Below are 15,745 nucleotides of genomic sequence, written 5' to 3' on the forward strand. Positions count from 1 at the left end.
GGTAGTGTTTCACTCTTGTCGCCCAGGCTGGAGTGCAATGGTGTAATCTCGGCTCATTGCAACCTCTACCTCCCTGGTTCAAGTGATTCTCCTGCCTCGGCCTCCCGAGTAGCTGGGATTACAGGCGCCTGCCACCACATCTGGCTAATTTTTGTTGTATTTTTAGTATAGATGGGGTTTCACCACATTGGCCAGGCTAGTCTCGAACTCCTGACCTCAGGTGATCCATCCACCTCGGCCTGGGATTACAGGCATGAGCCACTGCTCCCAGCCATGGTGTAACATTTTAAGGTATCTGATTTATAAAAAGATTTTTTAAATAGCTTCTCCTTTAGGAATATAAGCTTGTGGCTTCTCTGGGATTCTAGCTTTTACTCTTGTTTAAGGGTGCTGAATTTCCCTTGCTCCCTTCCAGGTTCAGCTGTACACTTAAAAATGTAACCTCTGTTAGTGTTTATTTTGTTCATTACTATATCCTCCCCTGAGAATAATGTCTGGCATGTAGTAAGTATTGTTGATTGGATAAAGTTAGTATTTTATGGAGCAATTTTAGTTGTTATTTAGTGGAGCGTTCTGGATTCTTAGTAGTACTACCAAACAACATCTATTTTAATTATTCTTTAGATCTCAGCTGAAATCTCATTTTCTAAGGGAAACATTTTCTGCTTAGACTTCTGTTATATTTTCTCATGGTTCATGGTAATTTTAGGGGTGGTGGTAATGTTATTTCTGCTTTTTATTATCATTCATAACTGAATAGGTTTGTTGACTCCTTTTCTTCCCATCTTTTCCTTTCTCTTCTTACTTCTTATCCCTTTCTTCTCTCGTTTCCCTTCTTTTGTTTAATTCCCTCCCTTGCCCTGCTTTCTTTATTTTCTTGCTCACTTCTCTTCCTTTTTTATTCCCTTCTTCATAATATTTTTCTTCTGCCTAAAGGATTAAAAATTTTTTTCCTAAGGCATTTCTAGTGGTAATGAATTATTTTAGGTTTTGTTTGAAAAGTCTTTATTTCACCTTTATTTGTAAATATACTTTCACTGAGTCTGAAGTTCAAAATTGACAGGTTTTTTGCTTTTAGAAATTTTTAAATGGTGCTTCACTATCTTATTTCCCATGAAAAGTCTGCTGTCATTCTTATCTTTAGTCTTTTGTATATAATATACCTTTTTCTCTCTGGCTAATACTAAGATTTTTAAATTTGTCAGTTATTTTACACAGCTTTGTTAAGGTCTATGTTGGTGTAATTTTTTCATGAGTCTTGTGCATGGGATTTGTTGAGCATCTTGAATTTGTATGTTTATACAAATTTAGGAATTTTTTTCATCCATTATTTATTTGAATATGTTACCCATCTTACTGTCCTTTGAGGACTCCAATTACACATATATCAACTTGCCTGGAGTTGTCCCATAGCTTACTGATGCTTTGTTCATTTTTTTTTTCTTTTTTTCTCACCATGTTTTAGTTAGGATAAAATATTACTATGTTTTTAAGTTTGCTAATCTTTTCTTCGGCATGCCCATTGTTCTGCCTTCTTTTACATACAAAATGTAATTGTACCTCTTTGAATATCATTGTCTACTAATTCTATTACTCATGTTTACTAGTAGAAACTCTGTCTGTTTCTATTGAGTGTTGGTTTTTTGTTCCCTCCTCATTACCTGTTCTCTTTTACTGTTGCTTTGTATGGCTGGTGTTTTTTGCTTGGATGCCAGTCTTTGGAAACTTTATCTTGTTGAGTGCTATATAATGTTTGTATTTGTATTAATATTCCTTAGATTTCTTGTGGTTGCAGTTAAGTTACTTATAATGGAAACCATTTGATCTTTGAGACATCCTTTTCTTTTTTTTTTTTTTTAGGTCTTGTTTAACAGAACCAGAGTAGTCTTTAGGGTTAATTTTCTTCCAACTACTTAAGCAATTCTTTTCTGAATTATGTAAATTATGTTTTTCTACTCTGGCTGGTAGGAAAATAAATGATTCCCAGCCCTGTCTGGGCCGTGGGGATTGTTTTCTCTGTTTCTTTCAGGTGGCTTTTTTTTTTTTTTTTTTTTAAAGTTTCTGATAGTTTCCTTACATGCATGTGCTAATCAGTACTTAGCTGAAGACTCAGAGGGACGCTCTGCATATTTTCAGAACTCTTTTCTCTGTGCCACTTTCTCTCGTCTAGTGTCCCAGCCTATTCATTCTGGCTGCCTTTAATTACCCAGACTGTCTTTTCCACTTCCTCAGTTCACAAAGATTGCTGGGCTCCACCAGTCTGGAATCCCTCTCCCTCACTGCAGACTGAAAACTCTTCCGGTCTTATAAGCAAGGGTAGTTGTTGAGCCCTCATTGATTCTTTCTCTTGTCTCAAGGATTGTTGTCCTGCATGGCCTAATATCCTGTGTCTAAAATTCATTGTTTAATATATTTTGTCCATTTTCAAGTTGTTTTAGGTGGGCTACTGCTACAACTAGTACTACCACTACTCTCTCTTGGTTGGAAGTGAAAATCTTAATGTTTCATTTTTTTAAAGTATTTTTTCTTATTAAAAATTTTTTTGTAGAGACAAGGTCTCACTATATCTTAAATTTTTTATAGAGACAAGGTCTCACTATGTCAGACTTGTCTTTAATTCCTGGTGTGAAGTGATCCTCCCACCTTAGCCTCTCAAGATGCTGGGATTACAGGTGTGAGCCACTCACCCCTATTTCATTTTTAAAAACTGTATTTTGGTTGAGAAGATGAATGAAAACCATTCCTGATAAAGAGAATAAGCTTTTGTGTCAATATTCAGACAAGGCTTGGAAGCTTTCTGTTATATAAAATACTATATAGTGTGCAATATACACAAATCTTGGGCCATTTATCAGCACTTAAGGTCATTTAGAAAGAAATATAAAACAGTACAGGTCAGTAAATGAATTCCAGTTCTTACGTAGAATTGTCACAGTCCTGATTCAATTTAACTTAAAAGTTGAACTGTTTGCCCTGAATTTCCTAATTCCCTTAAGAATCCAGGAGGCTCGTAGATACAGTGGTCATTCATTTTCTCAGCTATAAGGTAAACATTTTACTAATTAGCATTTCTTTAAAAAATCTGTGTTGTATAGCATAAAATAGTATATTATCTCTGTATTATTTTATCTGGATCAGTAAATTAAAGACAGTATAATAAATGTGCTAATTTTATATGATTTTGAAGATGTTTTCAAGGATTTTGAAAATTTGAAGAAAACATCTTCAATTTTGAAGATGTTTTCAAGGAAAAGAAAACACCCTTATTAGGGCCAAAATGCTAAGAGCACGTGAAATTTTACACCTATTCTTTTCTTTTCTACCAAGGCCTTTTGTTTGTTTTTTTTGTTTTTGAGACGGAGTCTCATTCTAGGCGCCGGCTGCGGAGTGCAAGTGGCCGATCTCGGTCTCACTGCAAGCTCCGATCCCGGCGTTTGACGACCATGTACTCCTTGCCTCAGCATACCGGAGTACTGGGATAGCAGGTGGGCCCGGCCACCGCGGACCAGGGGAAGGATTTTGTGCTATAGCTTTTCGCGGCTAGTTTTTTTGTATTTTTTAGTAGAGACGGGGTTTTCACGCGTGTAGCCAGGATGGTCTCGATCTCCTGACCTCAGTGATCCGCCGTCTCGGCCTCCCAACGTGCTGATTGACAGCTTGAGCCACCGGCGCCCGGCCCCAAGGCACTTTTCTAAAGGCACTGTGATAAAGCTAAAACAAATGTGCTTGGTGGAGTGAAGAGCCTTTAGTTTGAGCCACTAGTCTTCACCTTCTACCTGAATCACTTGGGTCCATTTATATAAAGTCTTTGACACTGTGGGCATAGTTAACAGTGAAATCTTTAAAAGATTTGGTTTGCTTTGTTAAAGCATTTCTGTTAAATAGAGAAGGAAAGTAGAAAATTACCATTAAAACACCACGGTAGGCCTGGCACGGTGGCTCATGCCTGTAATTCCAGCACTTTGGGAGGCTGAGGCGGGCAGATCACAATGTCAGGAGATTGAGACTAGCTTGGCTAACATGGTGAAACCCCATCTCTACTAAAAATACAAAAAATTAGCTGGGCGTGATGGCGGGCACCTGTAGTCCCAGCTACTCAGGAGGCTGAGGCAGGAGAATGGCGTGAACCTGGGAGGCGGAGCTTGCAGTGAGCCGAGATTGTGCCACTGCACTCCAGCCTGGGCGACGAGCAAGACTCCCTCTCAAAAAAACAAAAAGAAAAAACCACGGAATAGTTACTGCAAGCAGTATTCATGGATGAATGCTATAATGAGTGGACAGAAATGTAAGGACAGACAGGTATTTGCATGTTCTCACAGTACTTCTCCAAAACATTTCTTATTTAAAAAGAGAAAACTAGTAGTTTACAGTGGAGAAAACTTCCAGATATACCACGTTAACCATGATCAAGGTTAACTTCACCTATAATAAGACATATTAACATCATATGCACTCATATATTGGAATATATGCATCACATATGATACACTTGAGAAGACTACATCACCTGTGGTGATGTGGCTTTCAGAATGCACAACTTCAATCTAATTATGAGAAAATATCTGACAAACCCAAATTGTGGGACATTCTGCAGTGTGTGTGATACAACATCAATATTGGGAAAGATGAGAGGAAAGACTGGAATAAGTCTCGGATTGGAGAAGACTAAGGAAATGTAAAACTAAATGTAAGGAGTGGGGGGACAAAGTATTGTAATTTTAAATAGACAAGGAATTCCTTACTGAGATGACTTCATAGCTGAAGTAGGTGAATAGGAAGCCATCTGGATGTCTAGAGAAAGAGCATTCCTGGAGGATAACAAATGCAAGGGCTTAGAGACAGGAGTATGTCTGATGTGTTTGAGGAATAGCAAGGAGGCCAGTATGGCAGGAGCACATGAAGAGACGGGGAGAATGCTAACAGAGGAGACTAGAGGTAACAGAGTAAGGTCATGAAAGCCTTGGAGGCCTTGGTATTGGTGCAGGAGTCCATTGTAAATGTGTTTCACCTCTGTTCCCTTTGATTTCTGATGTTCTTTTATTCTGAGCATGAAGGGAATAAAGTATATGAGTATAAAATGTAATACCTAACATCTAGCACTGGGTGTAGTAGATGCTCACTCAATGATTATTGAATTAGTGTACATGGCGAGATGTTTAGAAACATTTTAAAGATCATGTCTTTCCTTGCTAAAGGAATACTTTTCATTTTAATTACGTCCTATAACATAAATTAGGATTCTGATACCTCTTTATATTTTAAAATGTAAAGGTTTTAAAATAATTCGTCACCTTCAGTAATACCTATTTATGCTATTGAATAGATGTCTTAAATAAGCTTCTATTTTATTAGTTTTAGAGTCTATTTTCTCTGAATAATAACTCACTTTTATATTTTCAAAGATTCAGTATTTTGTAAAAGTGAATCAATTTCATATCTTTTTCTTTTCCTTTTCCCCTTTTTTTTTTCGAGATGGAGTTTTGCTCTTATTGCCCAGGCTGGAGTGCCGTGGTGCGATCTTAACTCACTGCACCCTCTGCCTCCTGGGTTCAAGCGATTCTCCTGCCTCAGCCTCCCGAATAGTTGGGGTTACAGACATGCTGGCCACCATGCCTGGCTAATTTTGTATTTTTAGTAGAGACAGGGTTTCTCCTTGTTGGTCATGCTGGTCTCGAACTCCCGACCTCAGGTGATCTGCCCACCTCAGCCTCCCAAAGTGCCGGGGTTATAGGCATGAGCCACTGTGTCTGGCCTGGATTTCGTATCTTATTTAAATCCTATATTCAGATTGTTTTGTTTTAAAATCTTAAAATTTTTTTCTTTGTTATCTCGTTTGGTTAAAGTGCCAAGTTGTTTTTTTTTTTAAATGGAGGGGTCCTTATTTGTTTTTATCAGCATGGAACAGTTAAGAAATTCACTTTTTCCCAAGGAATGTACTTATATCAGAGTTATGTGTAGTTTTTACAAGTTCACTGGGCCACCTTTAGGAATTTTAAGTACATCCATATAGTGCAACTTTAATTCTGCTTGTTGATGGTGTTAATGTGTATGAGAGCCTTAGATTTAATGTTGAGTACTCGAGAGAGCAAGAGAGTGTATAAGGAGTGGATAGGCACAAAGTAGTTGAACACATTGCCTTACATGTTTTCATGATGGCCAGGTAAACTCTGTTTTTGCATTTTCTGGAAAAGTGTGTAAGGTTATAATGAGCACTGCTCTTTTTTTTTTTTTTGTAAACTTAGTACTTTGAATTAGTCTGAAAGTTGAACCTGGGTTTCAGGAATAATGAAGAGGTGAACAGGGAGTCATAATGTTGAAACTGGACATTCAGAACTTTATAGCATGATTTCCTTATTTTTCAAGAGTGGAAGAATCCCATCGTTAATCATGTTCTGGTTGGACTCCTTTCTTACTATTTGCTGGAGTCGAACTTAAGAGCTATGGTGTGAACCCTCCTGTAATATCTCAGGGGAGCTCCTAGTGTGGGGCTGGTACCATGGCTCACCCTCCAACCTTTCCTTCTTCACTTCAGCCTCCAGCTCTGAGCTTTCCAATCCCCAGAGTAGCAAATGTTGAAAGAAGTTGCACAGGTAAGTATGTGGTGGGGAAAGCCGGGGGGAAAACGGTACTGTCATCAGTATTTTGAGGGTGGATGTTGGGCCATTTTATCAATGAGTCATTTTGTTAGTTTAGAAATAACAATGTTTGTTATAAATTATTTTTCTCATAAAACTCATAAATTATTTTAAAAAATAGTGTAGAAGAAATAATTTTAATTCTTGTTAGATGTGACATAGGAAAAAACCTTAATAAACTATTAATATTATAATGCAAAGGAAGATTCTTAAAATTTTTTTAAACTTTATATTCTCCACAGTTTATATAACAGGTCCAGAAAACCCATGTTCAAAAAAGAAGCTAAAAAAAAAGTTGGGCAAGGCGTAAGTCCATAGGCTATAATTTTGCCATATGTAACTTGGTCTCAGAAGGAGGCAAGTTTTGGTTTTCTTCCACTAGCTTTAGATGTGCTATTTTTTCCCGAGGTATTAGGCAGGTAGCTATGTTTTTAATCTGTACAGAAATACAAACTTCAAACATCTTTTTCCTTGAAGTCTTGACAGGAGGACTGGAACATTTCTACCAATCTCTAGGTTTGAAGTTAACACAAATAAGTACAGATACCTGGTACATAATTCAGCAAATATTTGTTGAACGAATGAATAAACTCGTCACATCCTGTGTCCTCTGTGTGTGTGTGTCTGTGAGAGAGAGAGAGAGAGAGGGAGAGACAGAGAGAGGTCAACACTCCTGGCATTTTCTCCTTCTCTGCCTTGCACTGGAAATCATGATCTAAACATTACAGATTTAATTTTGTAGGGATGTAGTTCTGGGTCTTCACTACTATACTTTTGAGCTTCTTAGAAAGCTTTCAAAACTTGTTTCTTTCGTTCTCTTACATCTATCCCATATAATTCATGTTCATGTGATTTATAGATTTTTGCACATACAAGACATTCACATTAAACCCAAGAAAAACGGACTCTTAAGATGGCCTATGGTTGCTAAATTTCTTGAGCGAAAGTATGTGAGGGTTAAATGAGATTGGGGTACTAGTGTATTTGGTATTTCAGGTCTCAAAACAAGTCTTCAAAATACAGACTTCCCAGCAATTTGTCTCCCTTTTTTTTCTTGAGTTTTTTTAGATAACTGGAAGCTCTATACAAACACATCTCCCTCAGCAAAGTACATCCCGTTTTTTTCTCAATATATATTCATATTCCCTTCCTTCCTCCCTCTTTATCAGACCCATCTTTGCCTACCCTCTTTTAAGGATTTAAAATATTCTCATTAGAAGATTTTCCTTCTTTATGAATAGAGGATTTGTTTTGTATTCTAAATGTAGAAATTTTCTACTGTTATATGTCATTCAATTTGTATTTTATAGTTTTACATCCTAATATTTAAAGATAAAGTACTACTTTAATTTCAGGCTCTATTGTGTGAGTTCTCAACTCTTTATTTTTTTTTTTTCTGAGATGGAGTATTGCTCTGTCACCCAGGCTGGAGTGCAGCGGCGCAATCTCCGCTTACTGCAAGCTCCGCCACCTCCTGGATTAACGCCATTCTCCTGCCTCAGCCTCCCTAAAAGCTGGGACTACAGGCGACTGCCACCACGCCCAGCTAATTTTTTTGTATTTTCAGTAGAGACGGGGTTTCACCGTGTTCGCCAGGATGGTCTCGATCTCCTGACCTCGTGATCCGCTGGCCTCGGCCTCCCAAAGTGCTGGGATTACAGGCGTGAGCCACCGCGCCTGGCCGAGTTCTCAACTTTTAACTTCTTACTGCTCATAAGAGGTACCAATTATATTTAGTTTTTTAGTTTGGTATATGTGTACTTTTTTCCTGTGGATTAGCACTTTTTGAATAATTAGAATTTTGGTTTTAGGATGATGCACTTTGCTTTTAAAGCTTATATATTGATTGTTCGAGTGTGAATCTGTATAAAGCATATTGGTGCAGCACATTTTAAGATTCTAGAAAACCACAAAATCAGTTTATTCATGTTGAAGCATACAGAACTTATTCTCTCTAGATCAGAGTCAAACTTGTGGAGGCATTTGTAGCATTTTGGTAACACTCCCTAGAGAATTTGCAGACTTTGGGATTGCATATTAAGGGATAACGTACATGGCTTTTCGGATTATTTTCTGAATAATCAGCTTCAGACACCAGATTCTAGTTTTCGGATTGGGAAAGAGTGATGTGTTTTTTCACCCTCCCCTCTCCCCACCAACACTCATACACACCCTCCCCATCTTTCAGATACAGGCCATCTTGTTTTATTGGATGAGCCCCCCAAAAATATACAGAAATAATGCTAAATATTTCTGTAAACCTTGGAAAGGACTCTGCCAGGATATTTATCTACTCTCCAAAATGATTGTTGTGGAAATGTTTGTATAGGTCCATAGTTTTCTACTAAAGCCTGTTTCCAACCAGTCATAGATTTTTGTGTGTGTATCTACATGTTAACTATCTTTGGTATTCATTAAGGCCTTTATTGCTTCTTTATGGTCATTCTGCATTGGCTAAAACTATGAAATGAGTTGCTCTTATTTGTTTCCATGCTATTGATTTGGTGATTTGTAATTCTAGACTTTAAAATTTATCTGATTCTTCGCTTTTCTTAGATCCATCCTAAGAAAATTCATGAACTTTTCATTATGCATATATCATATTAAAAATATGAAACCACAGTATTCTAGAACTAGGAGGACTTGAATTTGTTTCTCACGTGAAGAGAGAGGTTTTATTTGTTTTGTTTTAGTTAAGATTTCCAGGTATTAATGTCTTTGTTCTTTAAGAAGCTAGAATTTTTTTGTGCAGTGTAGGTGCCTTTCTGTCCTTTATTTAAGCACTCCCCTTTTTAAAATTCTTTTTCAAGAATTAAATAAAATTAGAATTATTTATAGTAGTTGTGAAGCAGGATAAGCAGTTTAAAATCCTATCGGGAAAAATACTACTAAAACAAAAATATCTTTCTTAACAAATATTTCCAGGTTGTAACAATATAATATTTGATATAGGAATATTCTGCTTCCATAGAATTTGGGCAGTCTGTGAGATTTTTACCTATCATGTTTTCCCTCTAAAGGGCAATTATAAAAACACCAGATTGTCTTCAGGTATTAGGACTCCTCATGATTGGTTTCAGATGTTAATTGGCTACACCTTGATAAAAGGCAGCTGAGTGTTAATGGCAGTTAGCTGTGATTTTCTATTAAGTTTCTGCCTATTTTATAGACAAGAAATTGTGCATATTTGTATATTAAGTGTTTGTTGATACTGAATATGGAATTCAGAGAGAAAGAAAGAAGACAAATCCTAAATTACTCAGATCTCCATTAGGAAAACAGTGCCTGAGAAAGGAACACTTTTTCCCCGTTCTTAGGTACTGTATATCTTGCAGTTAGCACTCTTCATCTTGTATAATGCAAAACGAGTACAAACTCTGCAGCTGGGAGTGAAAATGTGGTACTCAGTATGAAGCAGTGAATGAGACAATTGATTTTACCATGTGACACCTGTATCAACATGTTAGCAGTAAAACTCCTCCCTACATTAGAGAATCTACAATAAAAAGTTGCTACTAGGGAATTGTTTTTGTTTTAACACAAGTTCTAGATGTGTCCTCTATATGTAATGCTATAATGTCTACATTAGACCTTTTATAATGAAATTAAGAGTTTGGTTATAATTATCCTAATTCCTTGAAGGGTTAAATTGTGTTCACTATACTTAAGTACCTAAAAATGCTAGTTCTTTGGGAACATAGAAACTGGGTATATATAACTTTTAATAGTTATTTCTACTTATCTGAAGCCCTCCTTGGATTTTTGAGACGTGGTCTCACTCTGTCACCCAGGCTGGAGTGCAGTGGCATCATCTTGGCTCACTGCAACCTCCACCTCCCAGGTTCAAGTGATTCTCCTGCCTCGGCCTCCAAGTAGCTGGGACTACAGGTGTGTACCACCACTCCCAGCTAATTTTTATATTTTTAGTAGAGATGGGGTTTTGCCATGTTGGCCAGGCTGGTCTTGAATTCCTGACCTCAGGTGATCCACCCACCTCAACCTCCCAAAGTGTTGGGATTACAGGCATGAGCCACTGCGCCTGGCGGGTAATAATTTTTAATTGGTATAATAGTATTTCTTTTAAGTGTAACTTCATTCTCAAATTAATGCAACTTTCTGTAAAACACATGTGATTAGTCTTGTAGAGACTGGCTTTTGTCTCACATGTCTATAGTCAGTCATAATCAGTCCATTCTTGTACTTGTGCTAAAGTGATCTTTTTGACACACATAAATATTCGAATTGCGGTATACCCTACTTACCATTGTTCACAGCATAAGGACCTCCCTCCTCCAACCAGCTTTTTATTTGCTCCTTTTTTCCCTTTACAGATTCAAGAACAAAACACACATTCAACTATTAATTGTGTATTTGAGAGTCAGTGTACTATCATGGTTAAAAAGGGGTACTCTAGCAAATTGGTCTGGGTTCAAAACCCATCTCCGCATTTATCAGATACATAACCATAGGAAGTTTACCTAACTTCTCTGGTCCTTAGCTACAAAGTAGGGATAGTTAATTTTTCTTACTTTATAGCATTATCTTGATAATTACATAAAAAAATAAAATTTAAAGCACTTAAAATATTGCCTGGTGCAATAATTTATTATTTTATAGTTGTAGTTATGATAAAGTGTTTTCAGTGACTGTATAAAACAAGAGTCCTAACTTAGTGTGAAAATTTCAAAGAATGGGAGAAAGGGCATTTTAAGTAGCCGTATCAGCATATGCAAAGACCTTGACATGGAAACTACCTTGTGTTCTGAGTAACTGAAGGTATGGCAAGGGTTTGGTGGTGTCAGGGGACTTAGGAGAGAAGTCAGAGGTTGCAAACGTCTTATAAGCCTTGTTGATTTGGGAGTGCTGTTAAGGAATTTTTATCAGCAAATCCATGAAGATAAGAAATTTTTACTTTAAAAAATCACTTTGATATGGGAGAGTAGAATTGAGGGGAAGAAGAATAGATTAATAAAGACCTGTTTGGAGGCTATTGGAGTGGCTTGTTCTAGTGTATTAGTCTGTTCTCACGCTGCTAATATAGACGTACCCGAGACTGGGTAATTTATAAAGGAAAGAGTTTTAATTGTCTCACATGGCTGGGGAGGTCTCACAATTGTGGCAGAAGGCAAATGAGGAGCAGTCACGTCTTACATGGCGGCAGGCAAGAGTGAACGTGTGCAGGGGAACCCTCCTGTATAAAACCATCAGATCTTATGAGACTTATTCACTATCATGAGAACAGCACAGGAAAAACCTGCCTTCGTGATTCAGTCACCTCCCACGGGGTTTCTCCCGAGACACGTGGGGATTATTACAGTTCAAGGTGATATTTGGGTTCGGACACAGAGCCAAACCATATCAGCCAGGAAATGACAGTAGAAATGAAAAGATACTGATGATATAAATAATTTCAATAAATATGTAGGATTGGTTTGATCAACTTGAATTTTAATTGTTGAAGATCACAAAAGTTACCGACAGCATTTTTCAGAGTTAAAGTGACCTTTTTCAGAGATGACCATGAACAGTAACAACTGTGAATAGCGAAAATTAAGCTGAAACATAAGATTTGTGTTGGGTTCTAAGATAACTAGTGCTGCAAAGTCATGTTGAGGTGATGATCTCAGGGATTTTGAGCTGTATCCTCTATGTAGCTTCATGCCTTGCCTCTTACTTCGTCGGTTCCCTAATTGCCATTCATCCTGCCTGTATCAGGGACCACTTTACAGTCTTCTCTAAAGTTCTTGGTTAGATTATCTGAAGTTTGTTTTTTTTTTTTTTTTTTTTTTGGTAAATTTCTATGGTTATTCTGATTTACCACATTTGGCTTTGAAATACTGTATTTAAATGTTGAGAATATCATACCTTAGGAATTCATAGCTAGTCTAAACTAAATAATGGAGGAGGAGTATACTGGGAAAATCCACCCAACTTAAGTGCCTCCATTACATCTTCCAGTTTAATTCTTTCTCTGTTACTTTTTGAGGCCAGTTCTTTCTGGGGATTCGGTTTGGTACAGAGGATTAGCTTTTTTATCTCTGTATTTTTTATTTTATTTTAAATGCGGAGTCTCGTAGTGTCAGCCAGGCTAGAGTACAGTGGCACAATGATCTTGGTTCACTGAAGCCTCCACCTCCACCTCCTGGGTTCAAGCAATTCTCCCACCTCAGCTTCCTGAGTAGCTGGGATTACAGGTGCACGCCACCATGCCTGGCTAATTTTTTTGTATTTTTAGTAGAGACAGGGTTTCACAATGTTGACCAGACTGGTCTTGAACTCCTGACCTCAAGTGAACCGCCTGTCTTGGCCTCCCAAAGTGCTGGGATTACAGTCACGAACCACCGTTCCTGACCTCTGTGTACTTTTTAGAATATGCTGCTTAGTTCTTCTGAAATCAAAGGAAAGATTAAATGTCTTGATTAAACGTTTTAGATCTGTGTTCAAAAAACGTTAAAGGAACATTGATTTTGCTACATGCATATATTCTTTCTTGGTAAAATCTCAATTTGTCCTGCTTCTTGTTCTTAGAAAGTCTGGTGTGAGTGTCAAGTAAAAAGGCGGTCACTTAACAAAGTAGATACAAGCACTTGTTTGCTTGACTAAAGCTGACAAATTGTACACACCAAAGATTCTAATGCTGTGTATCTAATATATGATGAAGTCTGATTAAATTTTAAACTACAGCTGTATGTCAGTTAACAATGGGAGTACATTCTAAGAAATGCGTCAGGCAATTTTGCGAATGTGGACCATACTTACACAAACCTGGGTGATATAACCTCTTGCTCCTAGGCTGTAAACCTGTACAGCATATTACTATACGCATTCTGTAGGCAGTTGTAACACATTGGTATTTGTGTATCTAAACATACCTAAACACAGAAAGGACACAGTGAAATTAAGATAGAAAACATTTTTTAAAAAAGGTTACACCTATATAGGGCACTTATAAATGGAGCTTGCAGAACTGAAAGTTGTTCTGGGTAATTCAGTAAGTGGTGTGTGAATGTGAAGGCTTAGGACATTACAGTATACTACTGTGGACATTGGAAACACTGACACTTAAGCTACACTAAATTTATTTAAAAATTTTCATTCCTGAATAATGAATTAACCTTAGATTACTGTAACTTTTTTATTTAATCTTTTGGACTCTTAACACTTGACTTAAACATGTACAGCTGTACAAAAATATTTTCTTCCCTTATATTCATACTTAGTTTTTTTCTATTTGAATTTTTTTGTTTTTTTACTTTTAAATGTTTTGTTTTGTTAAAACTGATATACACACTTTTATATTTGCTTAGGTCTATCAAGACATCACTAGGCAATAGGAATTTTTCAGCTTGCTTATAATCTTGTGGAACCACCGTCATATATATGGTTCATCATTGACTGAAATGTCATGCAGCACATGACTGTCGTTTATTAAAATTTTTGTTTACCAAATTAACTTTTTAGCGTACGTTATAACCAGTAATTTCAATGTATTTTGATATAATATTGACATATCCTCTTTGAAATGTATAGAAATTGATTTCTGTGTACGCTAACTTTTCTTCCAGGGAGAAGATGGGTATAGTTTCACCCTTTCATATCATCCATCCATCCATTCATACTAGTTCTGCCTCAGAGTATATCCTTTATCCAACTACTACTCACCACCCTATTTTTCTGCTTTCGTTTTATACCCTCTTTAGCCCATTCCTCATGGAGTAGCTAGGACCTTTAAAAAAAAAAAAAAAAAAAAAAAGCCAAATTAAGTTACTCTTAAACTTCCCCTAAACCCTCTCTTGATTTCCCATCTGACAAAGAATAAAATCCAGAGTTTCTCAGGCTTGCAAGGTGCACTATATGGTCTAGCCCCAACCAGTCTCTCTTAACATCAGTTCCTACCCTTCACCACCTAAGTTCATGCTGCTTGAGCCATACCAGTGAGGGGCTTACGGACCCTGTGAACTGACTGCTTTTCCTTCAAGCATTTGCCTGGTCAGTTACTTCTCTGCTTGTTTTCATCCCAGTCTTATGTTCCCTGATTATTTTAAGATACTTCTACCTTGTTCCATCATTCTATGTAGAATAAAGAATAGGCACTTTAAATAAATCTAGCTTTATGAATAATCTGTGTTGTCTTTTCCCTTGTGATTTTGCCGTGGATTAGAATTCTTTGTCTCATACCAGCACCCATCTCTGGATGGGGGCTTGCATTTGTGGGGGAGAAGTAAAACACCCTTACTTCTCCCTCCCTCCATCCGTCTGTCTGTCTGTCTCTCTCTCGTTTTGTTTTGTTTTTTAATTATTTGCCAAAGTCATGTAAAAATAATTAGTATTGTCACTGATGTGTAATTTCTGTGCCAAGGCACACAAAACGGAAATTAAGTTTAGCGTATTTTCTTTCTTTTTTATTTATTTATTTTTTTTTGAGACGGAGTCTCGCTCTGTCGCCCAGGCTGGAGTGCAGTGGCCGGATCTCAGCTCACTGCAAGCTCTGCCTCCCAGGTTTATGCCATTCTCCTGCCTCAGCCTCCCGAGTAGCTGGGACTACTATAGGCGCCCGCCACCTCGCCCGGCTAGTTTTGTGTATTTTTTAGTAGAGACGGGGTTTCACCATGTTAGCCAGGATGGTCTCGATCTCCTGACCTCGTGATCCGCCCGTCTCGGCCTCCCAAAGTGCTGGGATTACAGGCTTGAGCCACCGCGCCCGGCCAAGCGTATTTTCTTTCTTCTCCCTCTCTCTCTCTCTCTAACACACACGCGGGCACACACACACACACACACACACACACAGTGACTCTTGAGAAAATCTGGTATTGATGGAAAAGGAACATTTCTTCATTTTCTTTCATCTGGAACATATGTTTAATTTTGCCTTCAAACCTTTTTGCAAGGTATTAAGCATAAAAGTTTTAATTCTATACAATTAACTTCAATTTGAGAATTCTAGGAGTCTATAATGGTCTTGATGATAAGTGTTATACAAGCAGTGTCAAAAGAAGAGTTTATCAATTTGAGCTTATTTATGTGTGTAAAATTTGATGAGAGAGGCCTTAACATTCACCTGAAACTTTATTGAATTATGTACGTTTTATGCATTTTCCATGTTTATTCTT

The 15,745-nt window shown here is 37.4% G+C and overlaps 1 protein-coding gene across 4 annotated transcripts in view; it reads left to right on the top strand.

Moving 5' to 3' along the window:
- Nucleotides 1–15,745, top strand: part of CNOT2 (CCR4-NOT transcription complex subunit 2) — a 117,332-nt gene that overhangs the window by 51,167 nt on the left and 50,420 nt on the right. The window contains exon 1 of one of the 4 annotated variants that reach the window (XM_017894050.1): nucleotides 8,262–8,355. The exons of the other annotated variants lie outside the window; for them this stretch is intronic. The gene's annotated coding sequence lies outside the window, so the exon portion shown is untranslated. Of the gene's footprint in view, nucleotides 1–8,261; nucleotides 8,356–15,745 lie in introns of those variants that run through there. 4 annotated transcript variants of the gene reach the window in all.

This window comes from Rhinopithecus bieti, unplaced genomic scaffold (genome assembly GCF_001698545.2).
Source record: "Rhinopithecus bieti isolate Rb0 unplaced genomic scaffold, ASM169854v2 scaffold_25288, whole genome shotgun sequence".
Classification (NCBI taxonomy): Eukaryota; Metazoa; Chordata; class Mammalia; order Primates; family Cercopithecidae; genus Rhinopithecus; species Rhinopithecus bieti.